The 14815-nt window shown below is 30.5% G+C and overlaps 1 protein-coding gene across 3 annotated transcripts in view; it reads left to right on the top strand.

Annotated features, from left to right (window-relative positions):
* The first annotated feature begins 4931 nt into the window (after nt 1-4931).
* The window catches only part of Dnai2 (dynein, axonemal, intermediate chain 2), a 53021-nt gene continuing 43137 nt past the window's right edge, over nt 4932-14815 (top strand). The window contains exons 1-2 of one of the 3 annotated variants that reach the window (XM_071894041.1): nt 4953-5018; nt 5082-5141. The gene's annotated coding sequence lies outside the window, so the exon portion shown is untranslated. Of the gene's footprint in view, nt 5142-12629; nt 12727-14815 lie in introns of those variants that run through there. The other 2 variants (XM_071894040.1, XM_040727191.2) reach the window with 2 other exon arrangements.

Genomic DNA, 14815 nt, shown 5'->3' with positions numbered 1-14815 from the left:
TAACAAGCTCTGGGAGAGTGCAGAATTATAAGTATATTTTTTTGGGGGTAAGGCTTGTTTTTTGTAATTTTTTGAAAAAATAAAAATATAAAAAATAAACTTTTTTGGAAAATAATTTCAAAAATCTTTAGCTATTCTAAAAAATTAAATTTTCCAAAATCCACAACTGTTTACAAAAAAATTAAATTTCAAATATTAAATTTTTTGAAAAAATTTGAAAAATCAATAACTATTCCGAAAAAAGTTGATTTTTTGGGGAAAAAAATTCAAATACTAATTTTTTGTTTTAATTTCAAAAACTATACTTCAAATATAAAATTTAAAAAATCTATATTTATGGACTAAAAATTAAATTTCAAATGTTAATTTTTTGAATGAATGAAAAAGCATAAATTCATTAATATGGAGGGGGCTACAGCCCCTCCAGCCCGCCTGTTGAGGACGCACCTGCTATTTATTCGGCCCATTCCAGTCTTAGGACCGGTTCAATCGATCCTAGGAACCGTTCCTTTAGACCAGGGGTTCCCAAACCTTTTTGGGCTGCCCCCTTCGCTTTAAATATGAACTTCTAAAACTTCTAGCACCCCCCCCCATAAACACATAATATAAGATTTTCTTCGAAAATGAAAATATAGGTGTATTTGGCTGTTCTACCAAATATGATGATGGAAAAGTAATAAAATACTATTTCGCCATCTTTTATATTACTAGATAGAGGTCACATACTTTTTTTATAGGCAAATCTTTGTTATGAAAAAGGACCTTACTACACCTTTATAATTACTGGACTTCCTTTAAATACTTGAAATCATGCATGTATAATAACTCGGCCATATTTCAAGCTTAGTCTTATTTAGCTATTTAATTATTAAATTCAACATGGCTGTATTTATTAATAATAATGATAAGAAAAGGTGGGGGGGGGGTAAAGGGTTCGGGGTAAATGGCTTGGAGAGTGAAATGAGATTAAACTCCTTATCGACGTTGTAAATAGTCTACCGGCTTGCATAATTCAAGTTTCGGATCTCTGTATAAGAAGTTTAGTTTATGGATCCTACTTTTTGGTAATTCCACGTTTTTAGCTAAAGTGTAAGTATTCATTCTAAGTAGTCTGTTTGCATTCGAAAGTAGTGAGTATAGAATGAAATATAAAGAAACCAATAATAAAGTACAATAATACAATCTGAATATAATGTACTTCTATCCTATTAACAGGATAATATTTAACAAACTCAGGTATGTTACCAAGTAATCACATTTTGTAAATTTTGTATCAATTTGTTTGTTTTATGTAGAAATATGTAATCAGCGGTTTTTTCCTCTACCGCCCCTCCCTAATATCCCCTTTTCGTATTAACGCCCTCCTACATAAAAGCACTACCCACGGGGGCAGTACCGCCCACTTTCAGAAATGCAGCTTTAGACCGTGGGTTCTAGGAATTTTCCAAGATAAGTCGATGGTTTATGAGCCCAAAGGAGATATGTATTAAGATTATTAAGCATATCCTGCAAAAAATATATTTTTTTCATTATAATACAACTAACCAGGCTCTGCTAGCTAGGCCCTGCGAGTGCAGCCTTTTACTTGGCTCTGCCAAGATTAAGATAATATACCGATGTTTCATAAATTTTGTCGGCATAAAACATTCCTTCAAAATAATTAAAATAATTAGAAATATGTTCCTTCTTCCTCCATAATCAGATACATGCTAAGAAATAATGGCGAATCTTCTACTTCTTTTTAAGTCATTTATCGAACTCCCTTTTTCTATTCGTATCTAGTGTAATACGGAACACGTCATATGAATTGATATAATTATTATTGTATTCAGTAGTGACGTGGGAGTGTGCTCATGAAAAATAATGGAGAATAACACCGAAGATATCTTGGAGAGTAGTAGTCTTTTATGCTATTAAAGAAAAATTGTCTTTCAACTGATCCCTAATTACTCTGGGTAAAGTTTTAAATAGATGATTAATGTAAAAATATATATTTAATATTAAACTATGGAGTCCAAGTTCCCACCTGACAATAATTGACCATTGTATCTTAAATTATTCGTTGATTATTATAAAAATAATCAATAAATCATAAATGTATAATTGAAATTCAAAAAAGGAAAAATCAAAGAATAAAATAATTTCTTATTTCCCCACAGCAATTTTAGAATGTGAGCTGGGTGTGCTTCATCAATCACTCTCTTTATTACTTACCAGTCTACGTCAGTAATAGTAAAAAAAATGACAGATTGACATCATATCAAAAGTGACGCCTTTTGAAAAAGTGTTAACACGCTGATTAACAGTCGCGTTTTGGTACTTGCTTTAAAGATTTACTCTGGACAATGCCAGGTTATACCACTCGTAAGTTAATAAAAAATACATTGGAAATAAATCTTAGATTAAATATAAACTTAGCATAATTAAAGTATATATCTTATTTCGCTTAATAAACTATTGACATTTTCATGAAAAACATTCAAGGACTGATTCTTCAATAAGAACGCTTCTAAGACGACTGGAATGGACTCGACCAAATAAATATGGACCTACACAACACTAGTTACCGGAGAATATGCTCATGAAAAACAGAGATTTACACTGAAGATTTATTGAGGAGTTATCTTCTAAACTATTAAAGCAAAATTTGTCTAATAGGCGACCCTTAATTACTCTGGGCAATGCTGAGTACTACCGTTGGTAGATGATATTTTTAAGGGACCCATTTTTACTTTTTTTTAAATTGTACATTTCAAAAGTTTTGGGACCTCTAAATATTATTCAAAATGATTCAAAAATTGCAAAAATATATTTTTAAACCAAAAGAAACATTCTTATACTTTAATTTTTTTGGAAAAAAGCTCCACCCTAATATAAAACTTATTCGTTTTGCATTTTCTTTTATTAAATGCAAATTTATGATTGAATTCAAATGGTAAAAGTCATATTTATGACATTTATGGCATTCCTATTATTACATATATTGAGAAAAATACTTGGAAAATGAATACATTAACAATTCAAAACAATATAAAAATATGGGAAAAAGTTACTTTTAACATTGCATACATTTATACTGGCGGACTTTGCTTTATTAATATAGATTTTATTTTGATACATAATAATATAGAAGCCCTTCTACAAATGACAAAGTATGTACATCAAAAAGGATTGTAATTAACTGCTGTAAAATTAGAATATATGAATGAGTGAACTATAACATTCTCTTTTTTAATTAAACATGATAAACTCAGATCCTTATGATGGGACTTAGGATCAGTGCTGTTTCATTTCCCATTCTTTCTGTCAATTCTTGAAAAATGTTTCAAATTTTAAAACACCCTCTCCAATCCATCATTCACATGATTTTAAAGTACCTGATTAAGTGTATCTATTGATTTAGTTTAGTAAAGCTTTTTGTATATTTCGTTTAAAATAATAGTTTGCGATTATTTTTGATTTAGACCTAATAGGGCATGAGCGTTGTCTACTTATATTAGTTTGTAAAGAAGGCGACATTATAGTGCGAAAAAATAATACAACTCCTTGGATAATAATAATTATCCGGCCAAGGACTACTAGCTAGAGAAGGATTTCAAACAAAATTGAGTCACTTCTTGACAAAAGTCCTTTAATTTATTTACTCATTATTATTTGAGACGTTATGAAAGTGATATTACTATGTAGTTATTAAATTCAAGTATTCCTTGACGTAAAATGGTTCCTTCCAAAGATGAGTTGGACAACCCTAAAAAGTGGTTCTTAAAACACCCCTCTGTTGGGGAAAAAATATAAATATTTAAAAAAATATCTGGCTTACACTAAACCCAATTTTGAATATAATTAAATCTAATAAGTCGACTTAGGAATTGTCAAGTATCGCTCAGTTGCTCAAAAAATTGCTCATTTTAACCTATTTGTGAAAAATTGTTCATTTTGTGTTTTTGGTTTTAAAATTGCTCATTTTTCCAGACTGGTATGAAAAAATGATATTTTTGGACGGGAAAATGGACATACAAAACCTTTCCTTTATTAGGCAGGAAAACAATAGAAAAACACTCCAAGGTTAATAGAAATGTATTTCAATAGACTTAGAGGCCTATCTAGATATCACTCTGTACTGCATATTTGGCAGTAATCTTAATACTTATAGATTTTTGAAATTTTTTCCCAAATAATTTTATTTTGGGATTTTTTCTGCAAAAAAATTAGTATTTAATTTTTTTATCAAAAAATTAAATATTCCAAATTTTTTGTAAACAGCTGTAGATTTTGATTTTTTTTTTTCCAAAAAATTAAATATTCAAATATCTTAGGAAAAAATTAATTTTTTTGATTTGTAACAAAAAATTCCCAAAACAAAGCTACCATCCCCCCAAAAAATATATATATATTCATATGATCCCGCCGAGGCCCCTGATAATGTGTATTACAATTTATTTCCCAAAATTAATTGAAAAGTTCACAAATCTTTGAGTTTTTACATGACAGAGTGAGGTGTTTAGTGAGGCTGAATGCAACTGTATGTCAGCTTTACTACATTATCTAGTAACTGGAATAAATTTTTTCGGTAAAAATAAAGCTATGGTGTTGTTCTCTTTTGGATGATAGTTTTAACGTTTCATTCTATATCTATTAAGTAAAAATATAGGATTTTTGTTTCTGTTCTAGATTTTTGTTCAATATTGTTTGTATGTTGACCACATGATTTATTGTGAGGAAAATGGGAAATGCATTTTTACAACTAATTCATATACCATATCTATAAGTATTGCAGAAAAAGAAACACCAACGTAATCTAATTATTACATAGGTATATTTTGTGTCTGCTTTAAAAGAAGGAAAAAAATAGAGACCGCATTAGGTTAGAAAAGAAAGGTCCAAGTTTCCTTTAACAAAGGGACTTTAAAAAAACAACCTAAATATACTTAATAGAAACATAAAGTTTTCTCAGTAATAAGTAGTTAAAAACAATTCAACGAGGAAGAACTCTTATTTTCTCCTTTGGACTTTTACAAGTAAATATTATACATGTATAATATTATATGTATCTATAAAGAAATTATAATCCAATTTACAAGCTGACAAGACTTTTGACAAAACTCATCAATAATAAATACAAGAAAATCAAATCAACTCAGGTAAAGTAACTCTGCATGCAATCATGAAAATATTTTACCTACTTATTATATACTGATATCAAACAAAACGGTCGTTATTTAGTGTCCTGATTGATTGCTCTTTGATCATTCAAAAAGTCAAATAACTTTAAATAATTAATTATATGTACAAGTAATTATAGAATTTCGTCAAATGAATATATATATTTTACACACTCATAATCCTTACTAGACAAATATTTGAATGCTTAAATGCTAGTATAAACAATGATATAGTATACTCTGATGCATTGAAAGGTAGATTAATGATTTTTGTTTGCTAAGATGAGCTAAAAAATATAAAATGGGTTTTAAAAAGTAAGCTTTTTTGGTATGTAGAAATTGAAACCGAAAATAAACAATTTGAGGAATGTTTTCGGTAAGAGAAGGCTTAGCTGTCAATGCTGTTCATTAAATTAGCTGTGAGCAGCTTCGTGATGAAGGAAATTCGCACAAACCCCACTCCGTATCTAGTAATGATATAGGCAAGAATTACTCCGTTTTCGATCCTCAATTCTACACTAATGTTTTCTAGAAGAGCGGCTTATCTGCCATGGCAGTTAATTAAATTAGCTGAGTCATCTTTGAGTGGTGCACCAACTCTATCATGAAATAAGTAATTGCAATAAAAACCGTGCAGCCAATGCTAAGCTGTAACATATTTCCTTATCATACAACTTCGGAGTATTTTTTAAAATTTTCTTTTGAAACTCAAGTACTTACTAAATTTGAGTTAACTCGTTGTATTTTATGAAAACTTATCTATTTAGAGTTAATGTAAGTATTTATATAGATAGATTTGAAGGCAAAAAATAGTTAGAGAGGAAAAAAAAAGATTAAAAAAATGCAAGAAAGAGCTACTTAAAAATCCCAACAATTTTGAATACACATATGTGATATCACTTTAATTACGTTAAATTTATGTTTAATTTCTGATTTATTCCCTCTATAATTTATATATTTATTAACTTATAAATTATTTGATTTATATATTTTTGGTGAAATGAAATTTTATTTTAATTATACCGATGAAGACTCTTATTTTTTTACCATCACTTAAAGACTGTTACAATTGGATAACTTTCCCCTAGAGATGGGGGAAAATTGCCAAAAAAATACAGTCATTTAAGTAGATATTACAGCTAAAGTCACATCAAAAATCCATGGCAAAAGTGGCATATTGTATCAATCTTTACAAAAAAAAAAAAAAAAAAAAAAAAAAAAAAAAAAGATTTTAACAGCAGAGTAATATGCCGGAACGTAAAAAGTGAACCAACTAGCCCCTCTCCCCACCCCCTACCGATACATTTGTTTTTAGATAGTCTTGAATTAAGTTCCAAGCAGATTTAGTCTATAAAATCAGTCATTTTTCTTTGTTTTTGCCAATTTAGTTTAAATTTATGAGTTGTCTCCCATTTCACTCCACTTTAAAACTATGCAGTCTATAGATAACTATTAAAGTGCTCAAGTTGTGTAAAATGCAGGTATACAAATTGTACTTTCCAAGTCAACTGTTGGTTTTACATATCAAAACAACATTATTTTTTAATAGGTAGAAAACAATTAAATTTATGCACAAAATAAAACTTATAAAAAAAAACAAAAAAACTTCTAACTTTTTAATTAAAATATGATTAAAACTCGCTCTTTTTATAAACAAAGCAGCTGTTTTTGTTTAATATGCAAAATATGACGTGGGTGTAAGTAGAATTTGTGGTTGATGTAGTCAATTTTTGAGGATATTCTAAATAGTTATTACAAACAGTACATCAAAGAAATTCATAGCAAGAATATGTTCTTAAAGGTTGTAGGTAGATTAACCCAAGGGGAAAATTATTTATATGGAGGGAGTGTAATTTTTTCCCTCTTTCATGTTTGGGCCAAAATCATATGTAGTCAAGTTGTATTATTTACATAAAATAACCCCCCAAAAAATAAAAAAATAGTAGTATATATATTATGCTTTATTGAACAATTTTCTCCAAATCATTTAAATAATTCTATAATAATAATTATTATTTTAATTGAATTTTGTTATTTTTTGTGTTGAACTATTCTTGTTTAAGGGATATTATGGTTTTCTTTTTTTAGTTTTATGAATTACGCTATATTAATATATTTAATATAAATATTAAACATAGTGCCAGAAATTTTGGAAATATAACAGTCTAAATTATTGTTGTAAAAATTACATATAAATTTTATATTATCAAAAAACTCACAGTTTTCATGATAAATAATTTCTTTCATAGATACAAATATATCTTTTTGATTAGCACAGTTTAAAAATATCGCTCTGGCGTCTGTATTTTGTGTAATTGATTCATATAGATCCCAGGAAACGATACAAATTAAATAACTAGAATCTGAAGGATATACAAGGCCTCCTCGATTTATCATATTGATGAAAGAATCTTTGACTGTTTGAGACTCATCATCCATAAATCCTTCTTCAAAATTAATATTGGGAAATTCTTTAAGTGAACAAAATTTGGATTGACAATAGTTGCATGACACAGATTTCTTCAGGTTTCGAGCTTATAAAAAATAATAAATTTGAGTCAAGTTCATCACAATCACATTCCATTAAACTATCAGCTTCTAACATTGACAGAAGCTTAACCAATTTTTTCTTATTATGTGTTAGATCTTCAAATAACCAACACTTCCTTAATATCACTTATCTTCATTTTAAAGAATTTGATAGATGACTTCACTCGCATATTTTTTCCCCCTTCCAAGCAGTTCTTCACAGGCAAAAAGTAATTTGCACCAGACAACTGTCTACCTATATCTTCTAAATCTTGCTTCAATGAAGTCACTTTGAATAACACCTCAAATGACAAAGTCAAAACCATAAGAAACTAACAAAAGATTCATAGTTATAAAATGGTGCAGAGGCTATTAATTATACGTCTACTATACAAATAGTCAGGCTAAACAATGCAATTGAATTGGTTTAGTAAAACTTGAGAACCTTTTTAATTCTCTACTTTCATTTCCACAATAATAGTTTGTCATTACTTTAAAAGTGAAGTAAAAAAGTTTTCTTTAAATAAATTTTCTTTACATCTTCTATTTACATGGTACCGAAAACGAAGTTATTTCAACTCCAATAATAATTTCATCACATTTTAAGTAGCAAATTTTATTTGTATTTTTAGTTTAAGCATTTTTATAAGCATGTTTTAAGTAGAAACTTAGTTATTTACCAGATGGGAATTAAAAAGACTAATGAAATATAAATATAATATGTTCAATGTCTATATTCTTCAAGCAAAGTTTGTCTGCCGGTATTTCTGTTTGTTTGTCTAAAGAGGACTTATTTTTAACAATGGGCGTGTGTCGATAAAACTCAGCCCCTCATATTAAAACAAAAGAAAAGGGGATGTATATATATAATATTAAAATAATTCATCTTACTGTAGCTGAGGTTAACAATGAGGTTTGAAAACTTACTAATTTAATAATTAATGAAGGTTGAGTTATACAGAGGCAAACAGTGAAAATTTTCAGAGTAAATTTTTTTTTTACAAGCGTTACAAACTCTTCCAAGATGGCCGGAGGAAGATGCCAATGACGAGCCTCGTTGAAGGAGTGAAGAAAATTGTTTTTAAAAATCTTCGAATCACTATCAGAGGAGTTACTGAGGATATTGACATATCGGTTGGCTCGTGCAATAATTTTTTTTCGAACGTTTTGGGCATGAGACGAGTGCCAGCGAAGTTTGCTCTGAAACTGCTTAATTTTGACGAAAAGTATTGTCGCATGAGTATCGCTCATGAGCTAATGACAGACGTCAATGATTATAATTATTTTTTCAAAAGGCTAATAACTGGTGAGGAATCATGGGATATGATTATGACATCGAAGCAAAAGCCCAATTGTCCCAATGGAAGAGCCCAGTTGAGCCAAGGCAAAAAAAAAAAAAAAACACCACACACACCAAATTCGATTAAATATCAAATTTTGATCACTGTTTTTTCGACTAACATGGTATAATACATCGGGAGTTCTTACCATATGATCCTACAGACAATAAAGAGTAGTATCTTAAAGTTATGCGCTGCTTAAGAGAAGCAATATAAATAAAATGCTCAGAATGGTAGAAAAACAATTCATGGCTTTTGCATCATGATAATGGTGCTACTCACTTGGCCAAAAACAGCACCTCAATAATGCATCAGTCACCATATTTACCGAATTTGGCCCCATTTGACTTTTTCTTTCTTTTTTTCCCCAAAACTGAGCAGACCTATTAAAAGACAGAGATTTGAAACGATTGATAATGACAGCATCGTTAGAAGAGCGCACGGCTATACCGAAAAGTACTTGTGGGAAATGCTTTGAGGATTGGAAAAAGCGTTGGCAAAAGTGAGCGAGATTACTTTGAAGGGGAAAAAATAATTATTGATGAATTAATAATTTTTTCCCCCTAAAAATACAAAGTCACCTTACTTTTTGAACACACTTCGTACATATATATAAGTATAAAAACATTATGTGAGGTAAAATCCTGGACTTTTTAATAAAGAACAAATGAGGTAAAAAGTGGAAATGAGTACAACATTGAGACTTTATCACAGACTTCTTTATTGATATGTCTTTCATTTTTTCAAAAGTCCAAAATTTTTTGTTTGAGAGGATGCAAAGTGTTGAGCAATAAAAGATTTAACCAAGTTTAACAATTCTGCCCTCTCATGACCCAGTTGGCCTTGGTTGCCGTTGAAAGCAGTTGGGGATGTCGTTCTACATAAGACTAAAAGATATTCCCCAAATCCTTCACATACCTTCTTACAGCTACCTACCGCTACTAGGAACCTCTCAAGGCTTTGACCTGAAACCACCATGCTCTTAATCTTGTAAACTCCGAGAAAACCTTACGACCTTCATGATATTCTCAAAACTATCTTGGGTGTAGTGCAAATAAGACATCCTTTCTCTTTTCGCCTCCATGCTGACAAATGTTGATTTTTGAAAGTTTTTGATCATTTTTTATGAACCATAATAGTCACTATTTTCAATAACGAAACATAGTATTTTAAAATATTCACCCTATAGTAATCCAGATTGATTTAAGGTCAAGTACCGATTTTATCTTGCACAATGTACATGTAGAATTGACTCTGAGTTTTGCCAACTGTATTATTATATAAATACAATACATAGAGAACCATAAAATCCGTATTAGGTGCTTTTCTTTTCTGGTAACATATCTGCCTCGCGTCGTTTACGAGTCCGCACGTCGTTTGCTCGCTCGTACGTGGACTTCCGTTTATCACACACTGTCATTATCCAACCAATGCTCCTCCACTTGTTCACAGAACCTACAGCCGTCAGTCCTCTCTACCATTATCTAATTTGTATGAAAAATTCCAAGAACCGATAGGACTGTACATGCAAAATGGATCACATATCCATTGAGAGAAGTAAACCGGCTTACCTTATGAACCCCTCTGAGAAGCAAGCATGGAACGATGCGAGACGTTTAACTAAATAAGTTTCTGTCCTCATTCCATCACCCACACCTCCCAAGCATCCGAAACCCACATGGCGCTCATCCCTTCCATTTAACAATGATTGCTGCCACCTAGCTAACATCACTTTCAGTCGTTCCTCTTTCCTAGTAGCAGATGTAGCAGAGAGAAAGGAAGGGGAGAATAACTCTTTAATAATAAATATGTTGAAGACAATATTTTTGAAAAAATAGAATTATTTCAACATAAATATAAAAGTTTCCCATTTATAAAATTTAACTCACAAACTTTTTCAAATATTGACTTTGACTATTTAGTTATTATTAATATGTATATTCAAGTCAATGTGTCAAACAGAGTAGTTAATTGAGTTTGATACTTTGAGTATTCTCTAATTTACATACAATTATAGACAGAGAGAGAGAGAGGTGAATAAAATATGTCCTAGAATGCGGGAGTACCTTTTTCTACATAGTTGGAACCTGAATAATTAATTTAATTTTCTAAGGCTTTTATCCTTATTACTTAATGGTTGAGAAGGGATATCTAAATATAAAGTAATCACTAATTTGTGTACTCGTGAAAGACGGAGAGTAACAACAAGGATTTGTAGGAGAGTTAAAAGTGAACGTCCTTGTTTGACTCGGATTATAAGTACATATTGACATCGCAGTAATTCAGGCTTTTATGTCCCTGTTATATACAGAGTGGGATTTTTGTTTATTTCCTTCCACTCACGACTCTGTGCAGCAGTTGTGTAATCCAAGCGGTTCTCCTCCAAAAGATTCTTCATATTGTCAGAAATAACACGTTTATTTTGGGGTTTCTTTCCTCTTTACATACCGGGATTTCCTCGGGAGTTATGAGTGTAGGTCCCTGTGGGACTCAGAGTAGAATTAAGGATCGACCTCAGAGAAAGTCCTACCAATGTCCTTGCATGGTACGAAGGGAGATTTGTCTTTATTTCCTACATCTCATAGCTGATTGCAGCTGATATAATCACACGTCATGACAGCTAGGCTGCTCTCCTCCTCCTCCAAAACATTCTTCAAATTATCAGTGTGACCACGTTCATTTTTACTTACCGGTAGTCATATTTTTATATTGCTACTAATGAGGGTTTGCTTTGGACTTGGAAATTATTTGTTGTAATCTGAGTAGAATTGAAGATCGACATCAGAGTATGTCCAGGCTATGTCCTTGCAAGATACGAAGAGGGATTTGCCTTTAATTTTTACGTCTCATAGTCGCTCACTAATGAAACGTCATGGAAGATCAGCTTCTCTCTTCCAAAATATTCTTCAAATTGTCAGGATTACCACGTAAAAACGTTTCTTATATTTATACATACTGGTAAGTTATATTTATAGATCATTAGCAATCATAGTTGCCTCAGAAGTTATAGTTGGAAAACCTTGTTGGACTCGGAGTAGAATTGAGGATCCCATATCGGAGATATTTGTGTGTAGTTCCTTCTTCCAATAGCTGCTCGCAGCTAATTTAATACTCTATGAATATTACAGATGCTTTCTTCCCAAACATTTATCAAAATTATTAAGGTGCCTCTGTTCATTTTCCAATTCTTTTAGCATAGAGGCACGTCATATTTTTTACGACTCTATCTATGACGTATGACTATGAAACTTTAATTAACTTTCTGGTTTTCTTCAATTAACCTTTTCAGAATATTATATCCGCACTGCTCTTATTATCTACCCTTGTTATTATTACCTTTTCGTTGTTGTTGGTTTCTCTCTCTTTTTATTTTTTACGGAAGAGCTGAAGGTAATTATTTTATATCAAAGTTATTTCCACAAAATCCTATTATATATGTGTGTACATAATTGTATAAATCCCTTTGTTTATATAAAAAAAGGAGGGAAATAAAATATTTCTATGTCTTTCTTCTACATATATATATATAAACATTTGGTTTACGGTTTACAACACATGAAACTAATGTCTGTATCTGAAAAGTTTTTTGTTTTTTTCTTTACCTTCCATTTGTCGCAAGATGTTTTCCCCTTAAAATAAGAATAATAGACAAATATAAAGGAACAAAACTTTACCATTCCTCGTAGAGCTGGAAGGTAAGACATTTTTTTGGTCAATATTTAACTCATTTGATTCTTGATTCATAAAATTTCATTTTTTTTTTTCATAATTTTTTAAAAGTATTGGGTTTTTGGTCTGGATATCCTAGAACGCTCTTAGACCGTTATGATTTTTGTTGGATTGAACTCATTCAATCATTTTAAAAGTATGGTCTAGAACGATCTCATAAAAAAAAATTCGGTCTTGATCCGTCCAAACGAACAATTTGGTCTAGACCGATTTTACATATAAATTGTTTATGACTTGATATGTGTTTTCAAATTGTTTAAAATAAAATTTAAACAGAGATAGTTTGTATAAATTTTCATGCCGTTGTCCCTCCTGGAATTCAGATCTTTGAATTCGAGCATCTCTTGAGACGGATGATCAAGTTAAAAGTATATACCTTTGATTCCTTTGGCTGTAACACTTCGAGAACAAAGAAATGTAATTATTCCGCTCTTAATGAATTAAGAATGATCATAGGCCTTAGCAATGGTCAAATTAAAAGCATATATAAATTCCAAATGATTATATATTTCATATTCTAATTATTGGTTAGATACATTTTAAATTATTCTGAACGTTATTTCTATATAGTATTTCTTTCTGGAACATATCGTTTTCAAGATTATCCGTATATTTATGATATATATAAGATCTTTGTTTAATAAGAATTAATACTCCCTAAATGGTTTCATTGTTATAGCTGGGCTATTCTTCATCTTAGTGTTAGAGTTAGGAGTGAGGTTAGTTCAGAGTATTGTTTTATATTATTAAGGTCCTTATACGCTTCTGAGGCTTACGCTAATTGTTTAAATGTTTGATATTTTCTATTTCAAAATATATTAAAATTGAATTTTATGCGCTCATTTGACACTAATGAATGCAAAAATGCATAACGAATGACTTCAAGTGGGGGAGAACTCATTTTAAAGCTTAAATTATATACATTTATCCTATAATATATGTATGAGGGGAAACTTCCCAGGACTAAACTGCCTGGGGCGTAACATCCTAGAACCGAAAAAATCGCTTTTTATAGTTAGACCGAAAAACGTCAGTCCATAAATTAAGACAGAAAAATATAGGTTATAAGTTGAGACAGAAAAATATTGGTCCACGCTCTGAAACAGCAGTCTGGCCCAAAAACTCGCTATTGAAAAAACTCCTTAAGACGGAACCGAAAACCAAATTCGTCGATGGACCGATTCTAAGTACTATTTTTACCAATTTTTTTATACTGGTACACATTCGTAATAAGCTCTTGAGCCAATATTATTTAAAAAAACTAAAAAAAAACACTTATAAAAAACAACAATAATAAACCACTATTTTTTTTCTATTCATTTGATCCAGATTGAGATGAAAGGTTGATTATAATTGGATTTTTCTTGTATCCGAAGTATATAAAATATCTACAATTTTCGGATTTTCTCATGAGAGGACGTGTTTTACCTATTTCATAGTAAATTCAAAATTGTTTTCTCTATGAAATTTTGAATTGACCCATTTCACATCAAGCCCTTTGTCCAAAAAAGGACAATTTTACACTTTCGTTCTCTTATAATTTGATGAAATATCCCATCGTAAGAGTCACATATGTAGTAGGTGTAGTAAAAATAATATATGCATTATTTTCCAATAGATGGCTTTAGTAATTTCTATATCGTGTTGTATAAGTGCGATCGGTTTATACCCAACGGCATTTGAAAAATAAGATACAATACTAAAAAAAAAAAAAACTTTTCAGACAGATTTGTGATTATTGAACGTTTGCGTCAAAGTTGGACACCAATAAAGAGAAAATATGTCATATTTTAGCGTTTCTATTTGAACAAAGCAAAAATGCAAGCAAGAGGATTGAAAATGTGATTAGTGCTGATGGTCTTGATACAGTAACAGCCAATTAAGCCTAATTTTGGTTTTATTTATTTCCGTTTCGGTAATTTTTTGCCAAAGATGCAAGGCAAATGGTCGAATATGGTGATAAATTAATTTAAATTGTCGATTTCGACATTCATGTTAGTACTTTTTTGATTGCCAAAAAGAAATATTAAATGAACAAAAAATTTGGATGTGTAT

This window comes from Lepeophtheirus salmonis, chromosome 1 (genome assembly GCF_016086655.4).
Source record: "Lepeophtheirus salmonis chromosome 1, UVic_Lsal_1.4, whole genome shotgun sequence".
Taxonomy (NCBI): domain Eukaryota; kingdom Metazoa; phylum Arthropoda; class Copepoda; order Siphonostomatoida; family Caligidae; genus Lepeophtheirus; species Lepeophtheirus salmonis.
Note: the sequence above shows the minus strand (reverse complement) of the source record. Positions and strands in the feature narration are given on the sequence as shown.